Below are 9,570 nucleotides of genomic sequence, written 5' to 3'. Positions count from 1 at the left end.
ACAAAAGGTATACAAAAAAGACTTGTTAGAGTGTTTCTCCAGAGCTGGATTTGGCTCACCTGTGTTAGGTGTCAAAGAGATGATTGTCTGATTTAACATAGTTCCCTGAGGCTGTTTCTGTAGGCAAAAGAGTGAGGCAGGCACCTTTAGGGAGTGATTGCCCCTGTCTGAGGCACAGCAGATGAATCATCTTCTGGAAGTGCCTGTTTCTTTCCATTGCCTCTAGAGAGAATCCAGCCTAGTTTCGGGTGGGTGTCTAAGGCACGGATAACTCCAGCTGAGAGCTGGAATCCCACCCATGGCGCTCAGCACAATGTGGCTCTGCTCCTAGTTAGCCCTTCTGAGCACCACCGAGATAGAAATCACTGCACACAAAACCACGACATTGAAATGCATGCTGTACATTTATTAAGCATTTGATTTCTCCAGGGCTTTCTGTATCACTCATCACTCAAGAAGCTGGGTTTTTCAGACTTAATGGCTTTATTTTTATAACAAGCTGGCTAGATGGATTAAATCATCTGTAGATGGGAAACAGCTACAGAGTTTGAGATGGAATTGTCTGTGATTTTGAGTAGCCAGTCACAGGTGAATGGTATAAATCTCTCTACTTGATTTTCAGGTGTCTTTGCTGGTAGGATTTGCTCTCTGATCCTTCCACAGCAAACGTTTTCCTCAGGATGCCTTTGCATCATGGAGTTAAGCATTTTCTTCTGCTCTACTTAGACCCAGCAAAGGTCACTTGCTGGAGAGCCTAGACTTAGGCTCTCAGGTGAGGTACCTGGATGAAACCAAGAGCAGTCCAAAAATGCAGTTTTGTGCCTCATTGAGCAGAGTCTTCAGATGTTTTAGTTGCAAAAGTCAGCATGGCTTCTATAGAACATGCACGAACTCTACTTTTGAAGGGTCTGTAACTTGGCTGAATTTGTTCAGATTTTCACTGGGTAGGAAAAACAGTTATGGACAGACACACTGTGCTGTCAATGCCAGCTATGAAGTGTGTGCTCTAGAGTTTTGGGTTTTGAAGAAGAGCTTGACAGGATTTACCAAGACCAAGCATTACTTGTTTCTCTCCTTGGCCCAGTAAAGACTGAGAAGGATAAAGCCTAAAGCCATACCACCCAGCATGTAAAATTTGAACCTCAAATGGTGACGGTTTGGCAAAGGCATAAAGTGAAATGCAGACTGCAGAACATGAAGTGCTATAGGCTTGTGGCAGGCTGGGCTTCTTGCTTGCTGACATAATTTAATTACACACTTCTATTAAGTTATTTTTGTGTATTTTCTGTACTTTACTGTGTTTATATGCTTTTATGCCAGGAATGTATTTATCTATATACACCTTTCCACGAAAAAGTGGTTGATCTGCATATGCATGCAATGCAGACAGAATTAATAATAATAGATAACCTAGTCTATGTAGTACCACCAAATATATGCTCTTTTTTCCCCTTTACAGTTAACTTAAAGTACTTTTTGAATGCCATCACCTGCACAGCAGTATGCCTCAGCAAAGCCTACTGTCCCTAAATGGGATTGACTGGAAAACTCTGCTAACTGAAGCAAAAGCATTCTACATACCCACCTCTTTCTCAAATGCCTAAGGAAAAAAAGAAACTAATAGGTGTCATAAAGTGTTTTTGTTTTATTTTACATAACCATAGCTGTTAATTCTAAAGCTGCAAATTCCTTACATCCTCACAGTTAATGAATAATATAGCTAAAATATAAGTTAGGCATCCATGTAAATGTTTTCTTAATAAGTTTAAGGATGGGCCCAAGAGCATGGCTGCGGGGCAGTCCTTCCCCACGTGCTTCACAAGCCCCAGCACAGACTCACCACCTGACCTTTGCTTCGGATATGTGTGGGCTGGGGTCAGTTTTACAGTGCCCATGCTCTCTTCAGTTCAAAGGAGATGGATCTAATTACAAGTGCTGTAATTTGAAAGGATTTTGTAATTCAGAAAAGCTTTTAAAAATCCTTGCTGGCAACTTAAATAAATGATCCTTTATTGCAGTTCTTCGTCTTTGCGTGGCTGCAGGGCGTTTAACAAGGACCTCTGCTGTTCGTTTAATTTATTACACCACCTTATGCTTTACATTCCTCTCTTTTTATGAGTTCTTGTTCTGTTGGTCTTTCACAACATTTTTTCATGCCCCTTTTGTGCTTACATGCACCAATTATATGTCACATAAAAAATCGTAAATCCTCCAGTACCAGCTGGTGTACTTATTAAATTTATAACTTTACCCTTGTTGAACTATATGAAATCCCAGTAACATCTGGCATGTTTTAATTTCTGTGCTATTGAGGGTTGAATTTTCTTTTAAGAGCTCCCAGATATAGACCTGTCAAGAATTTCTTTGACCTGTAGCTTCTTTAAGCTCTTTAAACTTCATCTGTAAATGTGAAGATTTTCAACTAATTTTCAATGGATTTTTTTGTTTCATTTGTGTAAAGGATTTTTTTTCCCCTTTTTCATTTTCTCTCTTTTTTTTTGATCTGGTGAGTAGCCCAACCAAATGAATAATGGATTGCCATTTCTCCCTGCTGAGCTGATCTTTCTACCTGTGCTTCTAGCTCTGTACCTACACCTTCTCCTTGAAAGAGGAGATGGGCAGCTTTGGACAGGGGAAACACGTAAGTGATGGTAGTTAGATTAGAAATACAGTTTTGTCTCTCCTGCATTGTCATGTGAGATTTTTGTAGCATGCCTATTCTTAATATTTTTTAATAAGGCTGAATTTATGCCCCATTGCTACTCAACAGTGCTCTGCTTAATACAACTGGATTTCAGTATTTCTTTCCCACCCTTTGTACTGGGCTGGACACACAGATTGGAATAAACCATCCAGAGGTTTTGCTTGTGTCACATTTAGTCTCAAACTCCTGCCCTCCCATCTGCTCTCTCACCCGCCTACCAGCTTCCTTATTTTTTAAACAAAAGTCTTGTTGAGGAAGGTTTGGTGGAGTGTGTCAAAGGGTTAATACATTCCTCTCTCACTGCAATTTAATGGATTGTCTGTGTCTTCCATATTAGCTCATCTGAGATTACCCCAAATGATACATGATCTGTGTAGCCACTTTCAGGCAAATCATACCATTAGCAATGCTTCCACTGCATCCCCTCAGCTGTGTGAAAAAATGCTTTGAAAACGCAGGCTAAAGCATGTTACTGGTTTCACAGAAGGGATGAATGATGGGAGAGAGAAACAAAACAGTGGTGCTCAGCTGGGGCCTCACTGTCACCATCTCTTCTGCTTGATTCAAGGTTATGTGTCTGCACACCAGCTCACATTTAAAGTCTGTCGTGTTTCCTTCTCTTTTGGCTAGATAGCTGTAACGATTTTAATATGGAAAGAAATCACTTTGCTTGGGGGAGTCGGTGGAAACCCTTTGCTAGGAATGGGTATGACTCTAAATAGGTTTGTAATAAAACAATAGGTCCAGCAGCATGCTGGAGAGAGCCATTAAAGCAGTTGTTAGGTTGTGCAGACTGGAAGACCTGCTGAAAATAAGCTAGTGAGTGGTTTTGTGAAAGACCCAGCCAGAGACTGCAGCCTGAGGGCTATCTGGCAGCTGGACAGATGCTTGGCTTCTTGGAAACATCCCTACTGGGCAGGGTAAGGGAGGATTTTCAGCATGTGTGCGATTTACCATCTGCAGTGTAACTCATACCAAAGCACAGCTTTACTGGGGAAGAGGGACATGACTACAGTAATCTCTGTCTGGGGGTTCAGTACTTCATGGTGGCTATACACATACCATAAACCACCTGATATTTCTGGATGACCAACTGCCCCGTCTAAGCTGTGTGTTCCTGGAGCTGCAGGTTGTCAAAAAATCTGAGGCCCAGGTATGTCATCTGCTTTGACCTTGCTGAAGGAAATCTGGACATGTGGTAATCTCTGTGGAGGCCTGGTGTGTGCACTCCCATAGTGCAGTAACCCTCTCTCACTCTACTTGAGCGAAGGCTGTAACTGCATGGCCCTATGAGCTGAATTAGATTATTTTCCCCTCCACAAACTCTGAAGAAGGACACTGTGGTCTACAAATATAGATGCTTACTAAAATGCCTACAAGTAGGTACGATAAATTAACAGCATCTTTAGTTTTTTTTGATATTGTGCAAGGAAACACTGCCTTTTTCCTGACCGTCAGGCTTATTATCAGATGTGCCAGTATACTTTGGGAATGGTAGTGGACCTAGAGAGGGTTATTTATGAGGCTGAACTCCCCCTGCTGACCTACACATGCATGTCCCAGCTGTACGAAGGACTTATGAAAAATGAGACTTATGAAAAAGGAGGGAAAGGGTGTAAAACCAGCCACTGTATCTAATTGGAATTTGAATTTAGAAAATGAATCCCCTTCACCATGCTGAAGTGTTAGCACACCAGGGAAAGTGGTCATGTAGCTGCTAGAGCTAACCAGCAACAACAGTGCAAAACAATTGCTCTTCCACACGGAAACCTTTCAGTTAGTTATCCAACTTTGTATCTTTCATCACTCATAACTTCTCAGACTTTAAAATAAAGTATTCATTATGTAATTCCTAAAGCAAATGGCATGGTTTCACTCTAATGTCTTTAATTACCTTATTAGCGCTAATTAAAACTGTGGAAATTGCTATTTTGTGATTCAGAATTTGCTACTCTATTGCTCCATGTTTTTCTTCATGTCTGCACACACTGAAGTCTGAACTAGGAACAAAGCATGGACCTCTTAAACTTGCAAGCTCCATACAGTTGTGTTTGGACCCTCAGACCATGCATCACTCTTAGGGGCGATGAATACTTAGGAGACACGTAATGAGCTGTGAAGCCTTGTACATTTAGCTTGTGAATCTAAAGCCTGACAATGGTGGAACAATCTGTATATGGCTTGCAGAGGGATTTATGTGTGTGACTGTGCAGGCTTGACTACATTTTCCCCCTACTTTGATAGTTCGTCAGTTTTCTGCTGAGGCAGGGAGGCATAGCAGTGAGAAGAGCATTGCCCTTTCTGTGTTTGTCCTGTGGACAAAGCATAGACATTAATACCTTCATTTCTGTCAAGATCCATCCTATACATTTTGTTTGACATTATCATCTAGTGCTTTAAAACCCTGCAGCACTAGTATGGTGTGGGTTTGTAGGTGGGAGGAGAGCCTCTTCTCTACTAGCACAGGCAAACTGGTGTGGTGCATGTTTCTGTATCGCAGATGCCAATGGGATGGGAAGAATGCCCTCTGTTTTGGAAGATGCACATTTCATGTTCAGCCTCCCCCACCCGCTTGCATACTGGCAACTTATTGTCATGGGAAGGGTCATTCTTTCTATTGTTTGCTTCTGAGAAATTCATGTACAACCGAATCGTGTACTACACCTCTATTGTCTTTTGTCAGCAGAGGCCAAATGTTACCATGCCATCATCACTTACAACCCATCAGCTCTGCATGAGCATCATTTTAGTTCACTGATAAGTTTACATTACACTTTTATATTTTGGTGTGTATTCATGTACACTTAAGCAGTAGTGGAATTACAGTGTGGCTCTGACTGTGCAATACTATCCTTCCCCGAACCTTCAGTTGGTACCAGTGTATTGCAAATCAAGTACAGCACTATCTGAATCAACTGGATAACTATATTGGTTTATGCCTATAATCTCTCAGGAAGGTTGTATGATGCTCTCTGGTTTTGGGGCATAAGAGACTATTTGGTACAACATTTGAGGAACAGGAGAAAGTTGTGTTGAGGCATTATATTTACAAGCAAATGATGCTTTGGCTTGTGCTGTAGTAACTGCATGGTATTGTTTAGTTTTCAAATTGTTGCATTTTCTATCTCCAAGTAAATGTTATGTTAAGTGCTTGCTAAATTACTTAAGCTTTTATTTGCGTATATGAATGAAATTCCTACCTTAATAGTTTGATCTTATTTGGAGACTCTGTCAAAGGGAAGAGAAAATTACACGGTGAATATAGTTTCCCCTGTATTGGTTACTAAGCCTCAGCATACTTTTTCATTTTTTCAAATTGTGGCAGTTCCAGAGGGTAGCCAGTCTTGATCTGAAGACATGAAAGGATGGAGAGCTTTTCCTTAAAGTGTTTTGTATCAAACAGAAACTTTTATCATCTAACTCCTAGTAATTAGTTCTTGCCATTCCTTCCTTTCTGTTGGTTCATAGGGCCCTTCAATATGCTATTTGTCATCATGAAAGTGCTTGCTGTGACCAAGCCAGCTCAGTACTCAGGGGCAATTTTGTTAGCTCCATAGATTGAACCTCCTAGGTTTCTTACTAGAAATAAATTTTTAATTCTTAAATAATTCTATTAGTTTTTCTTTTTTAGCACCCTCCCTTCTTTTCCATCCTTTGTAAAATACAGGTACCAGCATTATGTGCAATATTCCTGTACATGCTGTGTGCAAACGTAAAATCACTTACTACATCATTCACAGCTGCCTTTACCCAAAGTGATTACAAGAATCACATCCATTCTTTTTGCCAGTTTCATACTGAGAATTCATGTTCTGTTGCTTTTCACAGTTTGGCCTTGAAAAATTTGTATCAGCTTGATAGTAATCCCCCTATTGCCTCAGATGGGTTTTTTGTATTTTTCGGGACTTATATTTGCATGGCGTTTAAGTCAGTCATTCTACAATTACATCTTTTTGGGTGTGTCATTCCCCCATTCTAAAAGATTGCCACTGTAACAGGCCTGTTGCATTGTCCTGGAACTTCTCTTTTTCTCCATGAATTTTGAAAGGTGTAAAGATTACTTCATTCAGGTCCCCTAAGTATGCCAGGGATGGTTAGAGTGGGATCAGGTGTTTGTGTAACATAGGTAAGTAATCTCTGACTCTTCTTTGTTCTAGCCTGAGCCATTATTACTTTATTAGTGATGTTAATTGCATCAGCCATCTGAGCCCACTTTACTTTCCTAATGAAGATGGAAGCAGAAAGACTGAAGCAAAAAAAAAAAAAGGACTAAATGAATTGCCCTTCCCAAAGCCATCTGCTACCAGCTTTCTCTTTCATTTAGTGGGGGACCAGGTCATCCAGGTTGTTCTGATTTATCATATTTAATCCACTCTAACCCTTCCTTTCTCTAACTCAAATCAGCAAATGTTTTCTGAAAGTGTTGTTTTAATAATTATTGATCCGTCCATGCTGGGCCATCTTTTTGTCATTGTGAGGCGCCTCTCAAATGATTCACATTTCTGGGTGAAAACTCTTTTATTTTTGCAGCATAGAGTTTATTTCAGTGAATTATGTTTTATAGCCGCTCAGGTGAACTGCCCGCAGCAGTGCTTTAGGAATGCAGTCAAATGTCGCTCGCGCAGTGCAAAATGGTCTCATTTGATTTGAATCTGATATTGAATCTTCCTTCCGATGAAATGCCCTCAAACTTGTACAATCAAATTACTTCCTCACTAGTTGAAATTCCTAATGACCTTTTATAAATGTCTCAATATACCAGTATCTCATTTTTCCTACAAATCTCACACAAATTCACAACTGTAGTAATTGTTGCACTTCAGAGATATTTCAAAGTCTTGATAAAATTTGTTATAAAGTGACCTCTTATTTAAAGTCAGCTTTACCGACTCAGTACATATCTCAGTGCTGCAGCTATCAGCAAATCTGGGTAGTCAATGTCAGTGTTAACCTAGCAGGCAAGTCACTAGCTGGCAGTGAGAGTTGGGCTGAACCTCTGAGCTATCCCAGCCCAAGCTAACATGGCTGGAATCTTACAAAATAGGATGAATGGGAACAGTAGCAACATCCTATAAACGGAGATCAGTCTCCTCTGAATTATTTTGCAAGAGGTCTAACTCATCTCCCCTGATTTAATGTCTGGTTGATCTCAGATCAGCTCTAGGTCTCAGTGCTCAGCCTGAAGATCTGAATGTAATGCTCCAGAATCATAACTAGAAGTTACAAGTACAAGCCTCCCAAGCCTCAACAATGAAACTTCCAATGTAACTTTTAAAGTCATCCCCAATTCTATTACTACTTGAGTTTTGCTCCTGGTTTCAAAGGATATGTGACATGGATTTTACTCTTTAAATCACTGGAGCACAGCTTTGCTTGTCTCCTTGGTGCACTCTCAAAGTCGCCTACAGAACTGCTTGATCTTTTAAGAAAATCTTCCTCCTTTACCTGTGGGACTAAAAAATCCATATCTATAATACTGCTTGAGTTCCTTCTCTGCCTGATTGGGAACAGGATTTATTACTTCACATGCAACCTTTCCTAAGAAGGGTTTGGGTGCATATCTCAATGGTTGGTCATACTCTGAAAATGCCTTGCAGGCTGGACCCTGGGGAATAGAGGGGATCATGAACACTGAAAACCCTTCTGGGGGTGAGGTACCAAACACACCAGGAGCATCTAAGGTCAAGTTATATCCTCCCTGAACAAAAATTAAGGGAAGTTGTTGAGTAGGGAAGGTATTGAGAAGGCAGTTTCAATATCATAGAATCACAGAATCATAGAATAGGTAGGGTTGGAAAGGATCTAAGGATCATCTAGTTCCAACCCTGCTGCCATGGGCAGGGACACCTCCCACTAGACCAGGTTGCTCAAAGCCCCGTCCAACCTGGCCTTGAACACTGCCAGGGTTGGAGCATTCACGACTTCTTTGGACAATGTGTTCAAGTGCCTCACCACTCTCACAGTGAGGTGCTCCAGTCCCCTTACCATTCTTGTGGCCCTCCTCTGGACTTGCTCCAACAGCTCCATGTCATGTTTATGTTGAGGACACCAGAAAAAGGACATGGAGCTGTTGGAGCGAGTCCAGAGGAGGGCTGCGAGGATGATAAGGGGGCTGGAGCACCTCCCGTATGAAGACAGGCTGAGAGAGTTGGGACTGTTCAGCCTGGAGAAGAGAAGGCTGCGTGGAGACCTCATAGCAGCCTTCCAGTGTCTGAAGGGGGCCTGTAAGGATGCTGGGGAGGGACTCTTCATTAGGGACTGTAGTGGTAGGACAAGGGATAATGGGTTCAAACTTAAACAGGGGAAGTTTAGGTTAGATATAAGGAAGAAGTTCTTTACAGTGAGGGTGGTGAGGCACTGGAATGGGTTGCCCAAGGAAGTTGTGAATGCTCCATCCCTGGCAGTGTTCAAGGCCAGGTTGGATGGAGTCTTGGGTGACATGGTTTAGTGCGAGGTGTCCCTGCCCATGGCAGGGGGGTTGGAACTAGATGATCTTAAGGTCCTTTCCAACCCTAACCATTCTATGATTCTATGATTCTTCCTTATGTCTAACCTAAATCTCCCCTGTTTAAGTTTGAACCCATTACCTCTTGTCCTATCAGTGAAGTTCCTGAAGAAGAGTCCCTATTGATGGTTAGGCCGTAGCTAAGTGTAGCTATGAGTTCTTGGATATGGACAACTAAAACATCATTAGGATTTTAATCTGGTTTGTGGATCCTGCCTAAGATCAGGAGAAATAATGTGCGTAGTTTGCAGAGAGCACAGGAGCACAGATCTCCAAACATGGCAAATGCTGTTGTATTTCCACCAGTTCTGAAACTCCTTTTAGAAAGTTTGTTATTGTGTTCTTTTTCCCAGAGCTCAGA

This window comes from Strigops habroptila, chromosome 6 (assembly GCF_004027225.2).
Source record: "Strigops habroptila isolate Jane chromosome 6, bStrHab1.2.pri, whole genome shotgun sequence".
Classification (NCBI taxonomy): domain Eukaryota; kingdom Metazoa; phylum Chordata; class Aves; order Psittaciformes; family Psittacidae; genus Strigops; species Strigops habroptila.
Note: the sequence above shows the minus strand (reverse complement) of the source record.